Raw genomic sequence first — 24,297 nt, 5'->3', positions numbered from 1 at the left:
TAAGCCAGGAAAAGGATTGAGGCAATGGAATTTATATTTTATATTGAGATTTTATATTGAAGGACTTTTTCATTTCAATATATGCATCAAAAATAATTATTTTAGGTTATAAAAATAAAAACAATGAAACTGCAGTAACTCATCTAAGAGAAAAACTCTGTACAAACATGAAGCTTTTATTGCCTTTGCAACTAAAGCAAGTATTTAGCATTCAGCCAGCATAAGAGAGACTTATGACAGAGAAATTAATATGCTACTGAAATATACTCAGGACCACAAAAAAGTCTGTCAGATTCAGAGACCTTCTTGTCTCCAAATGTGCAAATATCTTACTGAAGCTACTTCATGTTTTGATTCTTCTGAACAAACTGTTTGTGAAAAAGTCATTTCCTACCTACAAAAAAAGTATAAATTTTAGAACTAGTCTTTAGGCAGCCAAGGCTCCTAAAATCTCATTATGGACTTGTGGATATTTCTTAGTGGAAGGCAAGTTTTTTGGAGTAGAGAGAGAAAAAATAAGGTTTTCTAATGCACTTTTACTTAAATCCTTCAAGGTAGAAGGAATTGCACATTTTTTAACCTTATTTCAGAAAGAAGAGAAAAACTGCATTTTAAAGGAGGGAAAACCTGTACCCTGAAAAATCTGCCAGTCAAAAAATCCGGTAGCTGTTCACTCTGAAATACAGTGAATGATTTCACTCACAAAAGAGTGTCAATACCCATCGCAATTCACTCCTTGTCTTGAAGCAGCTTTGTTGATACTTCTCTGACAACATTCATACAATTAAGGTTTTCTTCAGGAATGCCTACAGAAGGAGAATTTCAGTATTCTATTAACAGAAGCTCATGACAAAAAATACTTGCATAGCATATAGCATTTGCATACTCAAGGAGGAGGAGGAACAGGATCCCACAGCGTATCCAAGCAACTGTACCTAAGAGGATATGGACCACAGCTACAAATTATCCCTGAATATCTAGAAATGAAATTCCAGAGTGAGAATTTCAAACCTTTGAACTGACATATTCAACTCAAAAAGCAAATAAAGCCAAGGACTAAAATAACCAACTTATTTTCTGTAAATTATCCCCTCTGTCCAGGTACTTTTCACATATCTGCAAATCCCGTGGTAACACAGGTAAGGTGTTTTGTGAGTTAGAGAAACTGATTGCTGCTCCCAGATAGTGAGTTTTTGTTCTTGAGATTGTAAAGTCTTTCTAATATGCCACAAGCTGGTGTGTTCCATGTGTGGAAATGATGAACCAACCCCTCACATCTTCACTGGCAGATTTTCTACACAACAAGCATCATGCTTACCAACATTTCCCTGAAATGTCTCCTTAATTAACAAAATCAGTTTGCCATTTATTCTAGTTTATTCTCTCATCTCCTGGACCAAACCACATCCTTGATGCAGACCAAAATAACCTGTGTTCAATGTCCAACACAAACTATCATATTTTGTATGTATTTTAAAACTATTGTTTATACTTCAAATTATTGAAGTAGTATTATTGTGATTACCTGACCTGGTCCATACATTTTTTAACTGGCATATCATACATACTGTGTTTTTGTAGTCTTCCATGAAATCCAATAGTTACCCTAAAGTAATCCAAAAATTACCATGAAGAAAAACATAGCCAAAGATTGTTTGATTGCTCATCAATTGAAGCAATTGTACTTATTCTAGAGAAAAAGTATTTGGCACCAAATCTGTCAGAACATCTCCCATGGAGTGTGACTCAGGGAGCAGATCACTTTCCGGGCAATAAATATACAAGTTTAAGAAGGCTTCAGAAAAGTAAACACTACTGTGGCTTGTTTTCTTTACTCTTATTTATGCCTCAATTATTACTGTTCTTTGTTTTCAAATTCATTTAGAATGGGTTAAGGTTTTAAATCACTCCAATCTTTCTGAAAAGATATCAGAAAGTAAGTTCTTAAAAGAAAAACAGAGCTGTACTCCTGACTCTAGGACAGACAACTCCATGATGTGTTGACACAACTCACTGCAGTTACTGAAAACAAATTACTGCAAAATTGGAATGGTACACAATTAGTTTTTCCATACTCTACATTATCTTCTCTTCTTTGAAGCAAAACAGTTTCTTATTTGGCATCTTTGTTATCCACCCTATATATCTATTAAAATCAGAGCCTAATTATAGCAAAAGAATAGTTATTCATTGGAGTAAGTGAGAATACAGTCTTGTCAACAATACATTGCTCAGACAATGGGAAGTGTACCATGACATTCAAAGCCACTGATTTTACTTTTGTTATCTAGATGAACAAAAAAAACTAGTTTCTCATTAAAATGTACATTGGGTCATGAAAATATGCTGGATTTAAAATATATATTTTATATATTCTTTAATAGAAATCACGATCCACTGCTGCCTGTGAGATCACAGCTGGTTACTGTGAGGATGCTGACAGTGCTGCAAATAGAGGATTATTACTCAGGTGAGGGGAAAAAACTGCAGGGAGAGATAAGCTGTAATAAGGGGCAAAAATCCTGTTATTTGTGAAAAGGCTGTAGAAAAAAACAAACTAGAAGAAAATAGGCTGCAGGTAATACATACAGAGAGAATTGTTTAATCACACTGTTTTCTACAAGGCTCATGCAAACAAAAGAGTATCTGTATTATGTTAAAGCATCTGGGGGTTTAGAGTTAGTGACAAAGGGTCAAACTCTGACTGTCATGGATAAAAACTCTTACATTTCAGTTTATCCTGAAGGGTCTCAAGATTTCATGGCAAGAAATCACTTCTCAAGTTCAAAGAAAAATTAATTAGATTTAAGACCATGTTTAACACTGAGAACAAAATGCAACCATACCTATAATTGAGACTGTAACAGGATTTCTGCAAAAGAAACATCTGGATAGATTTACCATTTAATTATCTGTCTTATTTCTCTATCTGTATTCACCATTTTATGTAAGTGTATGTAATCATAAAGGAAATCTTTAAAGGACTAATTTCTACCTTGCTCTATTACAGCCAATGCTTGGAAAAACTCAACAAAATTTTTCTTACCCTCTTTGAGTAGAACAGAGTTACAGATCACCTGCACTGACTCCTGATTATATCATCCAATCTGATGATCCACCAATCTAGAGAGATTGTAAAGGTAGTATTTTAAATTCAGTATCACTTCTGAGCAGATGATTATCACATAGATGAACCTAAACTTCCCCAAGGGCAATGCAACAGATCATCTGCATCCATGTAATGCATCATTTTCCCTAGGGACACAGAGTGATTGATCGATTGATTAACTGTAGTTATTAAACCAGAAGATCCACCCTCTGCCTTGTCACATCTCATTTACAACCTAGTTGTTGTCATAGGCAAAGCCATTTTATATAAATCTTTGTTTCAAACACGTATTTTTGTTGTGGATGGGAGAATAAAAGCCAAAAGATAAATCACAGCAGCAGAATCCCAAGCTAAACAAATGGAAGGAATTTTAGATGTAATTAACTGTGTTCATAGTATCAGTCACAAATTATATGGGTAATCATTGCTATTGAAATCAGTGACAGCAGAATGAAATCACCATTTTCTGGAAATGTGATAACACAAAAGATCAAGCTATCTTCAACAACGTGTTGCAGTTGTGTCCTGCGTGGCCACTAACAGATGTTATCTGTGCAGTGTGACCAGCTGAGGTCTCGGTGCACTTCCTTCCTTTTAATAAATGTTCTGAGGCTCAAAGGATCAGTACCAAAAACTATATTGAGAAGCAGCTAAACAACAAACTTGTTTCTGCTCTTACTTCACTTCCCCTGTTCCGATTTTCCCAATTTTTTCTTTCTCCTTGGCTTCTTACATCCATCACAATTCACTGCCTCTTGTCCCACTTTTCATACAAATCCTTACTTAAAAATTTCCTCCATGAAGCTAGAAACAGAAATCCTTTTCAGCACATCCATAAACAGTTATTTGTGATAATTACTCAATATGGGTTTCCTTTCGGTCTGTCATCAGGGTGTCATTCTGTTGTATTTGTGTTCTTATCTGTTCACACGTAGTCTTGGCAGTCAAACTCACTTTTCATTCAATAAAACCAGTGAGAAATATTTCCTTGAACTTTTAAGACTGTTCAAGGCTTGATTGCTTTTTTTGTTGAACACAGCAATATCAGAAAAAGGTGGGCCCAAAACACACTGAGGACTGAGAAATTTTGAAAAATGTCAAATAACCTTTACATCAATCTCTGTTTAACTGGCCTTCCTACCACACGGTGCCTAAAGTGATTTGGATCTGTACCATGTGTTTGACAGGCTCACAAGATCTGTGAGACATCATGGAGGTGACATTGTTTAATGCATATTGTTTACTTTGAAATTTTGACAACAAATTCCAATGTCCCATGCACATATTCTAACTATCCTAACAGACAAAAAGAAACAAATTTACACCGAATCCACGAGTTGGAGTCCTGCTCCATGATGAGAGGCTGAGATTCTTTTTAGTGTCTATCAAATAAAATCCCCTTTTCACACAATTAGGCATGTAAGAATCAATGTGTGAATTACTACCAGCAGCCTAAAAAGCCTCAATTAGAAGGACAGCCCTCTTCTGCTGGCCATTAGTGGTGAGAGCATCACGGCAAAATGAAATTATTTGAAAGACTAGTATCAAACACAGTCCAGATATTTCAACATTAGTCAAAGCCCATATAAAGTAAACCTAAAATCCAAATTCATCATTACTTTATGTTACATTCTCTGACATGGCAAAGCCCACCGTAACCACTCCTCCTTTCGTTCAGAAAAAGGTGCAAAAATATTTAAGCCTTAAAAAACCAAACAACTCACCTTATTTTCTGAGTCTTTATAAGCAGACACAAACACTACTGGGGCACAGAACTCTCATTTTACATTCTCCCAGTATCACCAACCACTTAAAAACATACTCACAGTTTCCTTTTCCATCTGATCACAGGAAATAGTCCCACACAGGCCACATTACAATGTTCTCATCATACAATGATTTTTAAAAGACTTAAAAATTGCATACCACCAGAACTACCCAAGCTGCATCATTGCTCCAGGACAGAACCAGTTTACTTCAGCTTCACCAGCAGAATGTAGTAGCCTGAAAGAAGAAGAAAATACTTTGTCTTTGAAATTTCCTTTTTCATGCAGGCTCAGAAAATAAAAACAAACAAAACCGAAAAAGATTAAATATTCCAGACTATTTTACACAAGCTCCAAGCAATACTATAAGCAAAGAGTCTCTAGAGAGATTAGGATGCTTATACTAATTGTATTTAACACTTTAATGCTTTATAAATAAGCCATGGGGCAACTGAATCATCTTGTGAAATTACAGTGCTTAGGAAAAATTCCCAAAAGAATAAACATTTGAGTTTGGCAAGTCCTTTACTTGCATTGCCTAAGGCACCAATAGGTTTATCCTTCACATGGCTGGAGTTGGGATTTCTCAATATCCTGTAAAGCTCATGATGCCCTTCAAGAAACAAAAATCAACCTACTCTTGCAAAGTAAATTTGTCTAATGCAAAAAAATGAAATTAAAAACATGTTTTTCTTCTTCTTTTGAAATTGTAGGGAGTAAAATTGGTGTTTAGATTGGGGTAAAAATCCAGGCTATGAGAGAGGAGGTGGCTGAGTTAAAAACCTTATTAACTTACAGACTTGTTTCACCTTTGTGGACAGAAATCCTTTAGGTGATGCAGAGCTTTATCAAGGAAGAGCATATTAACCAAGGGGAAAGATTAAAACAGAATTATGCAAATAAGATGGCAAACAGTTTCTTTGGAACTAGAAGAAAGAGGTCTCAGAAACAGTAATAAGACAAAACAATGAACATTAACAAATAAGCATAAAGCTTATTATCAGCCACAACCTACAGCCTGCAAGTGTCTGGTGAGGAGAGAATGAGTTGAAGATATATGGTGGATGAAGGATTTGGGAAAGACCAAGGCTATGTCTTCATCACCAATCTGGGAACTTGTGATTAAGGGGATCGTTTCCCTGGAAAGATCAAATAAAGATTTTATTTTTATCATATTCCATTTTGTGAGGGAACAAAATGATTAACAGTTGGGCAGAACCATTACACAGCTTCTTCACTGACCAGATGAATACCCTGGAGCAAGTAATATCATCTGTGCACTTATCAATAAACAAAATAGTTTATTGCAAGTCCCTTGAAGCAGAAGCTGTGCTGTGTGTGCCTGGACAGCAGTCTCACACTGTAATGTGGTTCACCAGTAGCAGTAAAGGCAGAACATGTGGAAACTGACTGGGAGCCCAAGGCTTTCAAGTCACTCCAGCAGTGAGAGGTCACAATTTTAGCAGGTCTCTTTCTTTTTTCTTTTTCCCTACATAACTAAAGAGGTTACAATTCAAGAGATGCTAAAAGATCCTTTCAGACAGAGCGGTTTGGGAGATTTTGTTCAATTCCAAAATGTTCATAATACCGCAGGCTGCTAAAAAGATATGAGATGTTTCATGTCAGCAGTAGTATGTCCCTCAGAAATCTGAGTTACTGGAAAAAGAAAAACAAGGAAAGAACTTCAGATGCCTTTCCTCAGCATAAGTCTTTTCATTACCAGTATAAACAAATATCCCAAAAATAAAGAATTTCTGGCCCATTGCCTGGTTATTTCCCCATCTCCCCCATCCCTATTTCAGTAGGGTTGATTCTTCACTTCTCAAGCCAAACCAGGGACAATGACAAGATAAGAAATGTGCAGTATGGAATGTCACTTACTTCTGAGGGTTGCTTTCAGCTCAAGGAATAGGGCAGAATGGTGAGAGATGCTTTGAAGCAAACAGGGCTTTTTTTTTACTCCAGTGGGCCAAGAATTCACTCACTGTTTGGCTGTACTTTCAAGAAAGGATCCTCTAAAGAGAAGGATCCTATTAGAAACAGTGGAAATTTAAAATAATTAAAAGCAAGAAGGCACCTCACTGTATTCATGAACATGTTAAAGAGTCCTTATGCAAAGTCCAGTTGCTTGGTTTTACAAAGCAAGAAAAGAAAAATGGATATTCCATGTTTATTTACCTATTTTATGACAATGGATTTGGTATTAATTACCCAACAGAGTAGATGATCTATAAGAGGTAATACTTCCCTATGATTCTTCTTCTCAGAATAAATTTTAGCTGGAAGAGAACAGAAATAGAAGCAGAATCACAGATGGGGGATTGTATTTTTCAGAGTCAATGGTCCAAGCTGATTCGGAGTCAATTATTTTGTTATGTTGAGGCTCTGGACAGAATTCAGATTTGAGCAAAACATGCCTACCTCACATTCCCTATCTTACTGATTGCTGGAAAAAGATTCAGGGTGGAAATAGCATGACCTCATAAATTCCTGAGTGGAATAAGGGGGAAGGACAATATCCAGTAGAACTGAAAAACATCTGTGAAAATTAAGGCAATGGCTGGGGCATGTTTAAAAAGTGGTTGGCCCTAATGCACAGATAAGTAATCAGTGAAATAAACTAGAACTTGGTCACAAATAATTACAGACATGTGTAACACTCAGTACAATCTTATTCTGAGCTTCAGCAACTGTTAACTGTTGAAGAAATTTGACAAGTTGACTCTATTTTGGCTTTTGGAGGTTTTGTTTTTTTTTTGCCGCAGCAGGTACCTTCTCAGAATTACTTGGAAAGACAGGTTTTCCACAAATCACTGGACAGGCATGCCAATGGTCCTCTGAGACTACAGAAATGAGATACCTAACCTGTCTCATTCCATTCAAATTTTATTCTAAAATTTCACACATACTCACCTCTCTAAAACTGCCTTCAAACCATCACAGGTCCACATAGTGTGAAGCAGTCACATTTCTCTACCATAAACTAACAATCACCTACGAAAACATCATGAACAATGAGAACAGAAATGGTATTCATGGAGTTCCTGCTTGGAGCATCAGGACTTTATGTGCTCAGTGTCTGAAACTTGTCTTCTTTTGCTGTCAGATATTCAGAATACAACATCACACTACCTTGTAATAACAGTATTTAAGGCAGTTCTGTTTGATGAGCTTCTTTCATTCAAACTAAATTAATTGGATATCAAAGCTTACAATGCAATATTTTCCTTTTGGAAAGACTTCCTGCTCTCTTCTGGTTATATGTTTCCTATCCACAGTTTGAAATAAGCTTTCTTGAACATCTCAGGTCTGTAGACAATTCAATAGGTGAAAAGAGTTACAGTAGCTGCATTGTTATAGTTTTACTATCTGCAACCAAAAATTTTTTTAAATTACTTTTGTGAAATTTTAACTCTTTAAAGATGGACTAAGAACTATTACAAGTACCTAATTTGAATGAATGGCTGCAGAAGAACCCTGGGTTAGCAGAGAGCAGTGCAAGTAAATGCTCCCACACCTGGCTCAGTCCTCCTCCCTACTCACCTTCTCACTGCTGCTTGTCAAAGGCAGCAACAACAGTAAATAGCTTTCCAAAATCAGCTTCCCTGCTTGCCTGAATTGGAGAAAACTGGTCCTTACAAGAAAAACACAGTGCAACACATATCAGTAACCCACAAGTTTCTGCAGAAGTTCTGGGAGAAGGGGAAGGAGCAGCTGGGAAATGTTGAATGGGCTGATGCCCTTATTTATGAGGGTGACTCACACCTATGGAAAGCTCTATATACCCTCATCAAAATCATTCTCTGAAGAAGCACATGCAAAATGGAGCTTCAGATGACTTCCTCAGTGCCTTGAAAAGCACTTTTCCTACATTACTGTTCATTTAAGTGCATCCAGACATGCTGATAACAAATACATTGTGTACATGTTTCAAGTAAATGACACAGCCAGACCATACATAGCTTGACAATAGATCTGTTTTAAGAAGCACTTGGTAAACTGCTGCTTTCCCAGAGCATTTGATTGTTACAGACATGCTCCCTGCTTCCTAAAATATTAATAAAGGCCACAATTGATATTAAAATGGAACACTACTTGCTTTCTATAGCTGTCCCTGTCAACACTAGTGGTTTTAACATTATAACAAAACTCTTTTATCACTGAGGTAAATGCCTTTCTAATTACACATGCCAGGATTTCCCTATTAAAACACATAGTTTAGGATGATTTCTGTTTGCAGGGGTGCCTGAAAATAACCTCTCCTTTTTTTTTTTCCTTTGGTGGAATGGGATGCTCTTTGCTAACAATTCGTGAGAGAGCAGCAATTACTACCTATAGGGCTTTTTGTTCTCCCCAAACCAAAATATCTCTTCTGATGCATCACAGATAAACTACTGCTGAGAATCTATTTAAGTATGATTTAAAAAAGGAACTGTAAAAGGAAAAACTGGGTAAACATGGCAGATTGTGCATTTATGGTATTTATAAGATGATCTTATCCTCACTGCAATACAGCCATTACATGGATTATGCCTGAAGTGAGGAAACAAGGTCTGTTTCAGAACTGCATTATCTAAAGTACCATAAGGCATTTTCCTCCTTTTACAGCTGGTGATGAAAATGGCTGAAATTAATTTTTCTCTACACATACACCCAGATAATGTGTCATTTATCTGCATGTACTCTAATATTCCAAGAAGATGGTAACTTCAGTTTAATATATGATGATGTTTTAATCTACATTAAATATTTTAATAAACCCACAGTCTTAAACAGATCTGTGGGACAGACAAATCAGCATTTAATCACACAGTAACCCAACAAGGCATTCTGTCTTAAAACATACAGATAGAAAGAGCGGGCTAAGATTTAACCAAGTATGCGTTATATATTAAAAAATCAAAATTAAAAGCTGATTTGGATATTAAAAATATCAAAATTAAAAACTAAAATACAAAGCTGGGGTATAATATACAACCTCCAATTGCATCAGAGACAGAAAAAAAATTTACTAAAGATAAGCATGGAAATAAATTAAACAAATTATTCTAAATATCTGGCATATTGACACCAGTGATTTTTTTCATATGTTTATATTTTTTAACCTATTTTAATAACAGTTAAGAGTATGGATATTTCTAGCACTGAAATTAAATTTTATGGCTATATATTAAAAATGTGAGATCAAATGTAAAACTTCTATGTATTACAGCCCTTGGTGAACAATCAGGTTCGTAATATGGCCACTGGTTCTGGGCATTTTATGTTCTATAATGTTGATACATAGGAGTAAGGAATAGATATTCACAGCACTTCAACCTGGTCTCCAAAACTGTAAGAAAGCCATTCCAGCACACATCACACCAAGCCTTAGCATGTCTTAACTCCTCTGAAAACTCCCAAGTCATGCAAGCATTTTACAGTAAGTCTTAGATGAAGAGAAGGAGAAATGAACAATTAGGTGAAACTGTTCAGCACGTGGAATGCATTCTGGGGCAGTGGCATTCTGGCTTCTTCCTGAATTTACCTCTGCAGCTCTTCCTGGGTTTCCTGAGCCATTACAACTCAGCCATTATCATGGTTTAGAGAAAGGAAAACAAACTGAATAGAGGAGCTGACTGAAGCAGCATAACCAGAGAGAGATTACCATGTAGGAAAAAAAAAAAACCAAACACAAAAACCAACCAAACAAAAACAACAACAACAACAAAAAAACCCAAACAATTTTGCCCTCTTCTATTAAAAATACAGTCTAAAAACCTCCTTAGTGGAAAATCGCTATTTTTTGTGAGCAAAAGAAAAAAGTAACTATAAACAGAATTCTCAACTTTGTGAGCTGATGTTCTGTTTTCTGGAATGTTCACTTGACAGTGGATTTAAGTCAGCCCTCATTATCAGATGGCCTGTGAGTCAGGATGTGCAGCATGTAGGGCAGCACAGCAATAGGTTCAAAAAACCCAACTCAAAACAAACAATAATACAACAATAATGGCACCAAGAGAAAAAAAAACAAACACAGCATTACAATAGCATGCAGTACACAGCCTGAGGACAGCTAAAATCAAAATGGATTGAGAAACCAGTATTTTCATACCCAGGAGTTGCTCCACTTTCTGTTATACTGCTTCTATAGATAAAATAACCTCCAGTATAGTACAATTGATACACTGCAGAAAAACCAATATATTTGCAAATATTTGCTGAAATGGAAGATCCATGTTGAGGTGAGAAGATAATAATTTAAACAGAGTCAGTTGGAGGTCAGACAGAGGTAATCCAGTAGGAGGATGATGCTACATTCCCCTTCTATTGCATAAAGTCCACACTGCCATAACACTTTCACCTGATGGACCAAGGAATTCTCTCACTCTGATAAAGTACCTTTATTGTGCATGCTCTTCATGGTTGAGAAAGAAAACTCCAACTTCTTCAAATTGTTTCAGGATGATTAAGACCATGAAAACCAGAAACAAGAATAGAATGTGAAACATCACTAGAGATGCAATAGGTGTTCACATTATTGATGGTTGACACAACTAAGCCTTCAGGAACTGGGGAAACCCAACTCATCTAAAAACCCCTCTTCTCACATAGGCTACAGCAAAATTATCAAAAGAAACTCACACACAATCTATGATGCTTTCCCTGCTGACAAAGTAGATGATAATTTATTTTGAAAGAGGGACAACTGTATCAGAGCTAAACCTTCTGCATCACAGAAAAGTATGGAGAGGGGGCAAGAGAGTCAAGGGAATCTGCTCTTTTCCTTTTGTACTCTAAACTAAGTTTTGTAGACTAAGAATAAACCAAGGGGAAAGGACAATAACTTGCCGATGAATTTACTGCTCATTAGCTGGAGTTTTTAGAGATGCCTATATTTTATTCCCTAAAGAGTACAGGCTTACATACACAGCCCAAAATATCTGCAGTCTCAGCCTCACAAAAGATGAAGAAGTCACCTAATCATATCTGCAAAGAACAAGTGTCCTTGCCATATAATGCTATACTGAAAAAGAACAAAAAAACATAAAAATAAATTCTGTGACTATTAACTGGTAAGTGCCATTCCCATCATTAAATCCAAAGCTAGCCTGTGACAATGGCCCACACCAAGCACAAAAGCACAGTGCAGCACACTGAGCAGAGCTGCCTGCAGCAGACCTGGGAAACCTGGCAAAAAGGCTGGAACCAGGTGGCTGCTCAGCCACTCTTCACTGAGGGATGAGGAGAGGCTTCACTTGCAGCACCCTGTCTGAAAACAGCCTCTCTCCAAAAAGATAAGCAAAACTTACACTATTCTTTAAAAATACAAACAAACAATAGCCCCAAACAAAAACCAAACCAAACAAAAAAGACCCCCAGCCAGATGAGACAAAAGTTTATTGAGCATACTTCTGGTCAATACTTCTATAGAGAAAATGACCATGCAGATGAGTACAGAAAATTAAAATACACTTTCTCTGCTGAAGGAAACAGTTGTACCACCATCATCCTACTGGCACAACCGAGAAATTTAAGACATAGACTACAGGAAGGTAGTCATGGATTTTATCTGCATGTTTGAGCACCTCAGTCTCTATAAATTAATTTTCTTCAAACAGCCATTGGAAGAGGCATAGTGCCCCTGCTGTTTCTCCTTAGTTGGAGGAAGAGACACAACCCCTTTGATGTGGGACACTCACTCCTGGCTACTGTCACAACCCCTCCTGAATGTGCTTGGCATGTAGGGCCCTACACACTTCAGCCTTTCCTTCCAAGTGCTGCTGGAAGGAATGTGGTTTATAAACACAAAACAGATCTCACTTTAGCAATAGCAAGAGGTCAGAGGGGTGCTGGGGATTGAAGAGACTACATACGAAGGAGATTTTTCTCTTATTTCATTTCACAGTTGAATTGAATTTTCTGATTAATTACAGAATACTTGAAGGAAATGAAAAACAAAAAATTCCTGTCTCAAGTTCATTTTTAGATAACAATGTTGCTTGACTCTAGCAATGCAACTCTGATTTTTTTTGTCTGCATTGTACGTGGCAACAGTGACCAACCAAAACTTAAATAGCCAGATACTCTCACATCATTTTTCCAAAGGCACTGAAAATTGTTTTGCATAAATTTCAGCAATGTGGAGATAACCTGGTAATGCTTGAGTAATAATGCACTATATTTATAGGCAGTTCCTGAACAATGGGATCCCAGATATGCTATTATCTTTACTTTCCAATAATTTGGCTCCATTATTCCTCTACTGCAAGTGGATCATTTTCATAAACTCATTTGCATCACAAATCTAAATCTTTTCTAGTTAAAGCTTTCATATCACTTTTGATTTGTTCTGATATTTCCTAAAACAAAGCAAAACAAATTTCCCTAGTGTTCTGAATTACAAAAACAATATATTCAGTCTACAAATCTCGAATTAAGGTAGTTGTCAATGAACTGAGATAGGCATTTCAAAAATCTCTTTAAAGATTTTCATGTTTAAAAGCATTTCACAATCAAATCTAATTGTTCCTGTTCACCAAAGATAGCAGTGGAAAAATCCATGCTGCCTCTGCAAATTCCTGAAGGCTGCTCCTCATGCTGCCAGTGCTACCCTTTGATAAGGCCTTCTGCAACAGAGAAAGGTGTTTGCTAAAGCTACTGCAACCATTCCAGATCAATGAGTATAATGGTTATATAGGAGTTAATTCTGTACTGTAAACATGGAGAAAACAGCATAACCAGGAGTGATATCCATAGCATTTTACCAAGTATACAAATTACTAAGCATTTAGCTGCTCATTCTCATAGCAGGGACCTTGCATAAAGCAGGAGATAATGACAAATGATGAGCTCACACTGGGGACATTGAAGATCTGAGCTGCAGGGTACTAAAGCAAGAGTAAAGACAGACGGTGATTCTGTCATATTCTCATGAAGAGGGGAAAATGCACCAGTGTCCCAGCATTCACTCCAAATGCTCATCTGTCCCTCAAGAGAACTGCACTGACTGCTCACTGAGCCCCAGCTGCTTCTGCTCCCCTGACTTGTCTTTTCCCAAGTTCTGAGTTCTTACAGTAGGTGCAGAAGAAAAAGCCTTGAGAGCCCAGTAGCCCTCCATGCACAAACAAAGGCACTTTCCAAACACAAAGTTTAAAAGGAAGCACCGCCACTCCCTGGTGGCTCCCCAAATAAAACACATTAACAAATAACAGGAGGTTATTTGTTACAGCACTGAGGCTGGCAGAACTGACTGATATTTTCACTACAGCATATTTCTGCTAAGCTGCCTGACAGCAAAGACACTGCTTAGAACACAAACCCAAAAGCCAGGAGAACTCAACAAACAGGTCAGGTCCATTGTCATAAGAAACAAGGAAGGGCAAAGCCTGGACCCTTGCAAGGAAAGAAGACAAGGAGGGCAGGGAAGGGAGCTCAGCCCTCTGATTCGCTGGCTCATTCAGCTTCCAGCTCCTGTTTGTGAAAAGATGCCCTCAGAATCAGGGAAAGGAGGAGCTGCAGATAGCATCTTCAACAGCCAGGGTCCTTGCAGCCTGACTCACAGGCGAGAGGGCAGAAATCAGAGCTGAGCAGGTGAACACTGCTGGGTTGTGACACAGAAATGCAACCAAAAATGGATGGATGCAACATTAGAACTTTTCAGAAAATTCCAATATATGTGGTTGTTTTCATCAAACTTACCTTGCAGCTATTGCATCTTAAATATGGTGGTACTAATGACCCGAGAGTGAAAATGATTACAAGCCCACTGAAACTAACTTCATCCATTTCCCTGTCTAAACAAAGTGCAATTCAAAAAAGGTAATCAAACAAACAACCTTACTGTGAAAACAAAATTGGATTTTTAAAATACTGTCATTTTTATTAATCTGAGGTGATATTACTGAGCTGAAGATTGCCCTTTCATTTACAATAAATGTGTTTTTTCAAGTTAACATTCACTGTTTAAATGAAAAAAGAATTGTTAAAAAAAAAATCTGCTGTATTTCAGACAAAAGCTATTTTTTACCATGAAGTCATAAAACCCCATGAAGGAAGTTTACAATGGGTGCATTGAGATCCCCTTAACTGCAGCAGCACCAGCTAAGGCAAATGTAATGGGGAAAAATTTTCAAAGATAATAATCAAAGCGTTTTATCAAGGTTGTTCATCCTATTACCATCTCCACTTCTACAAACCTTTTAATGCAGAAAGTCACCTGCTGGACAGAAAGCTGTTGGTATGAATCTGTATATAAAAGCATTTTTCAGTTACTGTCTGGACATGAAATGCCAATAGGATGTCTTCTGTGGAAATCCATTTTAATGAATTTTGGCTTAAATGATGGTTGTAAAGTAGGTTGAGCTTGTCAATTTTTCTCTGAGTTTTTGACATACAAAGCTGTGTTCTATGTAATAATTAAAGACACATTCTGCTCTCAAAAATACCATCAAAGTGAAACCACTGAAATGTCATATCTTAGCACGGGTTTACACTGCTGAGGCCAAATTAGAATCTGATTATTGAGCCCTTGAATGTTGCTGCTGGTATGACCTTGGAAATACTGAGAATAAGCTAAATGCAGCCAAGAGTACTTTTATCTGAACAAACACACATTTTCACAACTACTTTCAAGAAGAAAAGGGAAAGCTATTTTAATGCAAGGCTAAACTGAAAAATAATTCTGAGAATTCAAAATTATCTGAATAAATTAAAAATTTTACTGTTATCTCCTTTCAATTCTGTTTGAGTTTGCTGATATGTAGCATAATCTCACAAGAGTTAATAGTGTCAGCAAGATCCCACTGGATTTGTTTTTACGGAGATATAGACATATTAATTAAAAAACAGATTAAACCACTGTAGGTCTCATTTCACTGAGCTACAGAACAGCTACTGAAATATTTCTGAGAATTACTGCATGCTTCTTATTTGTAAAATAGAAGTAAAATATTCCAGCAGATCCCATTAACAAATGCCACACAAAGAGCACCAGTGGTTTATTTGTATTTGGTTATACTCACTTGTTTCTCAGCATAAAGCAACAGTTTCTGGAAAAATATATGTACAATGTGAAATTATCTCTTCACCTAGTTGTCCTTTAAAGGAAATAACTTGAATTTCTAGGTTTGCTATATATCCACTAAAGGAAATGGATGAGCCAAACATTTGTGCTCAAACAAGCCCTCTAAGTTAAATCTATTCAGGGGTGAATAATTTTTAAAGCTTCTCCAGCAAAATTCAAAAGATTTTACTGAAAGATCTTCACCTCTATAATTTTGTTATGAAAAGGGTGTTCTCTTGCTCTTTTATCATTTGTGAATATAGAAGCCTAAAAGCACTGTTTCTTCATTTATATCAGCATATCTAAGTCAATGTTTAAAGAGTCAAATTTTTGCTTGGATAAAGCGACAATTTTAGCCAAGGATATTAATCCAAATTTGCAGATACTAAGCTGAGCATTTTTCTGTTAAACAAATTACTAAAAAATGCAGTTTCAGGATTCTATGGGAAAGAATGGTTCAACCAACTTTTTTTTCCCCCATGGGGAAAATTAAAATTATATCTAAATTTCAAGCAGAATTAGCCCATCTTGAAATACTGCAATTACAATATTGCAAAACACTAATTTTGAGTGAATGCAGCATTTTGTTTAAGACATAGTAGAGCTGGAGTGTCCTCCAGAAGCTCTGAGAAGCACAGCTGACCATCGTGTTCTGGCTCTCCTCTGATACCCCCTGGCACCTGGACCATTGGTATGGTGCCAAGGAGTGCTGATGCTTGTGAGAGCCCAGGGATGCTTCACAGATATTTCAGGGCTCTTTTTGTGCTCTGGTCCTCATGGCTGATTTTTAATCTGGTTTAAATCTTTGAGCACAGAGCAACGAGGAGTCCTGTGGGGCTTGGCAAGAGGCATGTCTGGATGCTACCACACCAAGTGGCAGGTGACTGGCAGAAATTCCAGGAGATGTGTGTATGCAGTCACAGGCAGAATGCCCAAAGCTTTGCAAACCCAAAGCAAAGGCCAGATTTTCCAAATTTTATCTCTGCATGTCATTATCTATTTTAAAAGCACTTCACTCTCCAAAGAACTTGTTTTCCCTGACCAGTGCTCTCTGAAGCTGTCCCTGACATGGAATATTCTCTGCAACATCACACCTCTTCCAAGGACATGGTAGCACATAATGAAGGAGGCTTTAATTAAGATTTCCCCTTAGCATCAAACTAGCCAGGAACCAGCTGCACCATTCTGGCTTTCCATGAACTTTGCTGTGAGGAAGACATGCCAGCAATGTCAAATTTAGGCCAAAGTAGAAAGGAGAGGCTTAAGGGAATTAGAGTGCAACCTGTATTTCTGAAATATGTATCTTGCCCATTCTGTACCCAAAAAAACTTTCTAGAAATTGCTGACAATACTTTTCCTCACATGGGCTATTTCAAAATTCCATTGATTTTTTTTTCCTCCTTCTGTTTGTTTTACCTTATTTCTTGCTTAGCCCATTTTCTTCCATTCCGTGAGACATTTTTTGATACAAAAAGGAATCCTGCAAACAGAGAAACCTGACATGCATCCACAAACTTGTATCATTTACCATAAATAAATAGAACTTCTATTATGGATCACAAAAGCAAAGAACAAAAAATAAAAACCTTATAATGATTACTTGGTCGTGAAATTGATAAGAAAAATTATTAAACACCACACCACACCAAAATTGCTAGCAGCAAATGCATTGCAAACTCATTTACATTGATTCTTCACAGGAAAGGAAGGAAAAAAACATGGGTGAACACAACAGGGTCCATTTCAGTGCCTGTTTGAGGACTGAACTGCAGCTTAGTAACAGAATGCAGAAAAGGGTACAAGACCCCAAACTGGAAGAGGGAAGCCCCATGCCACTGTCTCTTTGGGTTTGATTCCCCTAAATATAAAACTGTTAGCTCTAAGTTCAGGACCCCAGCTGATGCAGCTCTGTTGTCTGAAACAAACCCTCTGAGCAAACCCAAGAGCAAGCACAGAGCAGGAGATGCCCATCCCTAAATGTGCGCCTGCCCTTTTGTCCCCATCACCACCCAGGACTGCAGCAGAGCTCCTGTGCAGGGCACCCTGGGCAAGCAGGACTGAGGGAGAGCTCTCTCCAAGCACATTCCAGTAGGGATGCCTTGCAGTGCACTTCACAAGATTAAAGTGTGAACATATGCAGGCATTTAATATCACTTCATAGAGAAACTGTTGTACTGGTAAAATTAATCCTGTTTTCAAATATCTGAAGATCATAAGAACAGCCATATTTTGCTTTGAAAAAAGGTCCACAATTGGAAAATACTGTAAGAAACCAGGAAAATACAGAATGGCATGTCCCTCCAGCAGGACATTTTGTCACAAAATAATCAAATCTTATTTGAACCTATTCCCGTTTCATATCTTCACCATACCCTCTGACAGGGAATTCCACAATTTAATTACCTGTTTGTGAAGAAAATTTTTGTTGGTTTTAAAACTGTTGCATGATTTTATTCAGTACATTATCATCCATACATTACAAGAACAAATAAAAATGCTACCTTTCCTACACTATTTGTCAGTTATTAGACCTTTAGCACAACCCCAGTCTTCTCTCTTCCAAGGAGAAATTACAGAGCACTTTAATTGGTCCTCAACAAGAAACCCTTCTCTGTCTACTCTTGTTCTTTGTAGCCCTTCTACTTCCTCTGGGAAATTTTAACTCTCTTGTCTCAATATTCAAGATAACAATGCAACCTAGATTTCAAAAGGATTGCATTCACTGTTTTGTCTTATTTTTTCCCAGGATGTTTTATAGAACTGTATTTTCCTCTTTAGCTGGTGCTGAGGTGACAGTTTTATTGAACTAATCACAATAATGCCAATATCTCCCTCCTGAATAGTAACTACTGAATCAAAATTCATATTTAAATACATTAGTTCCTTTCCATTTACCACAATTGAATTTCATCTGCCATTCAGTTTCATGAAAAACATGTTTTACCTGTTTAGAATCAGCTTTGCTTTTGAGCATTCAAACAAATTTAATCAACCTACAGCCTGTATCTCATACCTAATCAGCCCTTTCCAAGGTTATTTACAAGCCTGTTGAATACAACCAACATCTGAGAAGCCAGATTCAAAATTCTCCCTTCAAAATTCAGATTTCCAAATATCAGTAACACCCTTACAGCAAAGGTACAAAGCTTGGTTTGGGGTGTCTTGACTATGATTGCAAATGTTTCACACTTTCTAGAGATTTTTTTCTGCATGGGATTTTAAATGTGAGAGCTAGTGAAACATGGGAAATGTTTTCAGAACAACTCACTCCAGCAGAACCAATTTGGATTTGAGCTGTTTATGATTTATTATTAATTTTGTGAATTTTTAAACATATTCACAAATACTGAATTTTTCTTGTTATTAGTAATTTTTTTCTTTATTTTATCAAGTAAAAGTATATTTTATAAGAAATTAACTCATAAGTGAACAAATTTCCTAGAAAATGTCATATAATCTAATTATAGCAACTAAACCACTGACATACCAGAACTCTATAGCTCAATCACAGATTTTAATATTCAAATCACACACAGAGTAGACATCACTGATTCTCTGTCCCTATGTTTGCAAAGGGAGTTAATTTTTTTTTAGTTCACCATAAAATATTTAATAATTAATTTAATTATTCTTAAATAAATAGTATGTGTTGTTGAAAATATTATTTTAAACAAATCTGGCCAATTTCAACCACTATTCAGCTCTTTGGCGGCTTCATTGGCCTGTGTAACCTGCTCAGCTGCAGACAATTTCTGCAAATACAGAATAATATCCATTATACTAGTTTGGGAGAGAAGACTGAAAAGAGATGTGGAAAAGAAGAGAGCTTCATTTCCAGTCACAGGTTTCAAAGTGGAGTCCTTCTGGTCAGTCTCTGTGCAGACTGCAATAACAAGCAGCCACCTCACAGAGATTAAGGCTGACATTAGATGCTCCTTCTCAGAAACAACTGGGGATAATCACATCCTGCTCCAAAAAACGGGAAACTAGCTGGTGATGAGGGTAACAATCACAAGTGGTCATTTCTATCCATGTGGCCACTTAGAAATCCTGTCTTTACAGCAAGCCCTACCCAGAATAAATGTATTTTATTGTTAATAGTAATTAATTTTCACCTTACAGTCTTTATTTTATTATCTCTGCAGTAGTTATGTTGGCTTGCTCAATGCCCTAATTTTTCCTCACTCACAGCCATTTAAAATAAGCTTTGTGAAATTTGTGAGCTTGCTGAGTGGAGGAGTTCTTTTTCTTTTGAATGTGTGTGCTTGTCTGGCATTTCTACCCAAGCTTCTACAGCTCTGCTTAAGAGTTAAAAACTGTAATAAAATTGAAATATGTTAATATAAAAATGAAGAATGGGATTTGTCTTACCATATTAAGAAGATTAAGCAATGGCTAGATAGTCCTGGACCATCTAGGGTTTAACTTCTGCTTGTCAAAGCTGCTTCCTCATCTCTATAAAGACACTGGATTATAGCCCTTTTCCAAGGTCAGACTACCCTGTCTCTGCAAGTGGAAAACATGAAAGAGATTTATTAGGCAGCAATATACATCTATGCATTTTATCTTTCTGCAGTCTAAACACCTAGGAGATGCTTGAGGCAGAGTTTAAGAGAAAATCAAATGAATTATAAATGATGATTAAATCCAAATTGATTCAAAACTGATGGGGTTGCATCATTTACCTTGCCAGTAATGTTGAGCGTCATTTTTAAATGTTACCTCTTTTTTGAACATGTGTCATACAACATCTATTAGCAAGATATCAGTATACACCAGAGTAGCTTTCAGTTGGAAGGTGATCACAAGCAGGCCTGATATTACAATGAGCTTTTTAAATTGTAATCAGTCTATAGGAAGTAGCTGAAGTGGGAACGAGCATCTCCACAGCTCTCATGGGCCACATAAATGCAGACACAGTGTTTCTTCCTGTACAAATGTATACACATATCTCTCATAGGTCATTTTGAATAACAAAAAAAAGCAAAAGTAAGGAATCTTCTTTCAGAGAGTACTTTGCAGGTAGATAATGGACTGACAGCTAAATAAAGAACATTTACACAGATAACAAAGTGAAACATTGGTATGCAGCCCTGCTAAACAAAGCACTGGCACAAAACAAAACCAGAGAGTCTCCCCAGGATAGGTCACTTCAGAGTACATCCATGGGCATTAAAAACAACACAACATCATTGCCAGTATTGCCATGCACAGTATTTCTCCTATGGTATCCCAAAAGCAGGGTCACTGTTACATCATCTTTTATATCCCTGGAGCACTAAGTAAAAATTTCCATTTGCTGACAAAAACTGTATCTTAAAGGTTAGTATTGACCAACCCATTTTTGTCCATTTATTAAAAGAGAGCGAATATTTTTAAGCAAAGAATTTTAAAAAAACTTTGCAGATAAAGAATACAGACTGAAACATCTGTTCCTCAGTCTTTGAAATCAATTTTGTAACAAAAATAAAATATTCAAAGCTTTAAGACAAATTTTGTAGGCACACTTCCCACAATGAACAACTTCAGTTCCTCTTGGTGTCTGTTTTCTTCTTTCCTTGCAAGCACTCAGAGCTAGTTTTGGAAAAAAAGGGGGAAAAGCACCAAACCCACTCAGCAGATGACATAGAAACTGTCCCCGTGAATAAAACGAACCAAACATATAAGATTGTTTTCAGATGAACCCAAGCAGCCTGTGTTTATTATGAAAGTGTCACACTTACACAATTGAGAGTTAAGCTATACTTTATCACACCCTTGGTATTCTAAAAATCAATCTAGAGGCTGCAGCTTCTGATACCCAAAGTTGAATTCTCCCTCTCGACTCGCCCCTGCTTGGCTCTGGTGGGCACTGGCACTCCTCCAGCCCTGTGCTCGCAGCTCCCTGCAGCCCAGCACTGCAGGAGCAGCTTGCAAGCCTTCTTCATCCCTGCCTAACATTTCAAGTGCAAGATTATAACTCTCAGAGCTCCTAGGACCTTGGTTTTTTTCAGGCTTTTCTTTATTTATAACATGAATTTTTCTGCAGGTTCTCATAATAACCTACTGAGGATTTCTAAGTAAAGAAATAAATAAATAAAGTCAAAAATTACAATTTTCCCTAATCCTCAGTCCTGAAAATTCTTCCTAAACACTATCCTTAATGAGTTATTTAGGTGTGTACCCATGAACAAATGTATGATATTTACAGATCAAGGAACTCAGAAGTCAGGATTTTTAGAGATATTCTCCCTGCACTACTGACACAGTGTCCTGGTGCAGCTAGAATGAAAAACCTACCTGTCCCTTAAATTTGGTCCTAATAGAAGTGGACCTATTCAAATAGGGTGCAGAAAATTGGAAGCAGCTTGGGAAGATGAGATTCTGCTGATGAATGTCACAATACAGTCCTGTACATGGTAGAGAAAATTGTTTAAAGTGCTTTCCATCTATTTGTAATTTCTTGCTCCTTCCTTGCAGTTTGGGATGCAGTTTTGCCTATCATCCTTTCCTTGAGATCTGTGTTCACCCCAGCCCAGAATAACTCCATAATGTGTCATTTTGGATCACGTACTTATCATACCGTAAAGATCCTTGGAATCAAATTCCCACAAAAAATGTCATCCAAACCCTTGTGTATTGTTTAGGTTGACACAGGCTATTTAAATGGTAATAGTTGCAAATGCTGGCCTGTGGTATTTCTCCTGAATATGCTATTGCTCCATCTCTCTGAAACCACCACCACCAGTTATCTCAAGCTGAAGGTTAAACAAAAACTCTAAGCATCTTTAAATTGGATTAACCAATATGATCAAAGCTTGACAGTTTCATAAATGTCAGCATATCTGCAAAGCAGGACTTGGAACTTCTAAATAAAGCCAGGTCCACACCCTTTTCTACTTAGGGATCTTAAATGCTACTTGACCTTCAGGTTTAGAGTGGTAAAAATTAATACAGTATTGAATAACTGGAAAAAAAAATATGAGTTTAGGTAGACCTTCAAAAGAATATTTTTGAAATTAATTACATCTACCTATTTAACCTTAAACATTTTTATATCACTTAGTTCTTTAAACCAGATTTTGGAGCAATACAATAACATTAAGAATAGACAAAACTGAAAAGTTTTCACTCTTCCTGTTGATACTGGATTTTTAAAAATCTCATTATTTCTCTCTATATACAAATTTATTTCTAAACAGCTGTAGTCCCTCATATACTCACTAAAAAAGATTGAGAGGAAAGCTTTGTAGTAAACCTTTCACTGAAGTGCCCTCATGTTTATATCTCAATGGAATGAAAACACCATCAGAGACAGCAAATCATTGACAGATTATGGCCCACCCCACTGGAAAACTGATTTACTCAAAGAAAAACTTCCCCTGCTACCTGCAGCAGTTCTGTATTTCAGTGATTCCATCCCATACACACTGAAAGGTTGGCTGTATTTAGTTTTCAGAATTCATATAACTGGAATGTATTTTTATAGGCCTCACATGCACTGCATCATTAAGAAAGAGACATGTACATAAATAGGAATCTAAGGAACTTGGAGCAGGAGGCAAAGAGATTACCAGAAGCAAGCAGCCAAGGGCCTCACTTGAATTTCTGAAAGCCATCAGCCTGTGGCCATGCAAACACTGCCCTTGCCAATGCCACGTGCTCATCTCCTCAGGCATGGAGCTTGCACATCTCTTGGTTTGCAGTCACCACCTGGCTCTGCCTGGTAGTGATTTACTCATGGACATTGGTCCAGCTGCACACTTGATCACAGAATTTGTTATGAAAGCAAAAAGTTGTGAACTTTAAAGCACCACTGTGTAGCACCTGGAACCACCTCATTATAAACCCTTTTTGTGGTTGCTGTAATCTGTGCCACAGGGCAACTACTTCTCCATTAACAATTTTTTTTAAAAAGTATTTTTAATATATTAATAGATAACCAATATGGATCAAAAGTCACATTAACAAATTTCCTCTCAAATCCTTCTGGGTCAAGCCATCATATCTCTACTGACTCAGATAACTACACTATTTTGTACCAGTTGAGAGACCAGTCACATCTCACAATTTGCTTCCTGGTCAGATATGATTAAATTGCTCATAACAACTATGGCATTCAATATTTCTATTCTATAGCTACTTTTTATAGAGCATAGGTGCCCCAGTATCACAGATATTAAATGGCACTTGTGCTCTTATGTTATCAGAGTTACAGATTTATTTGAAGCAATCACATGAGGAATTAAGATTTAGCACCTTGAATTGCCAGTATCTAAAGCAAATTTCTAATAAAGTGGAGCAGGTAACTAAAACATTACAAGAAAGTGTCAAAACTATCTTTCTGTTTCTACTGAGGTTTGAACACTGGCTGATATACATAAACACAGAAATACCTC

The 24,297-nt window shown here is 37.0% G+C and overlaps 1 long non-coding RNA gene across 1 annotated transcript in view; it reads right to left on the bottom strand.

The window, feature by feature from the left end:
• Positions 1-4,960: 4,960 nt before the first annotated feature.
• LOC139594026 (uncharacterized) overlaps positions 4,961-24,297 on the bottom strand; it is a 31,663-nt gene continuing 12,326 nt past the window's right edge. Inside the window, exons 2-4 of the long non-coding RNA XR_011680491.1 lie at positions 20,291-20,425; positions 17,336-17,399; positions 4,961-5,113 (exon numbers count right to left, since the gene is read on the bottom strand). This is a non-coding gene — a long non-coding RNA (uncharacterized lncRNA). The remainder of the gene's footprint in view (positions 5,114-17,335; positions 17,400-20,290; positions 20,426-24,297) is intronic.

Source organism: Agelaius tricolor, unplaced genomic scaffold (assembly GCF_023055355.1).
Source record: "Agelaius tricolor isolate 1412-34295 unplaced genomic scaffold, bAgeTri1.0.p SCAF_11, whole genome shotgun sequence".
In the NCBI taxonomy this organism is placed as follows: Eukaryota; Metazoa; Chordata; class Aves; order Passeriformes; family Icteridae; genus Agelaius; species Agelaius tricolor.
Note: the sequence above shows the minus strand (reverse complement) of the source record. Positions and strands in the feature narration are given on the sequence as shown.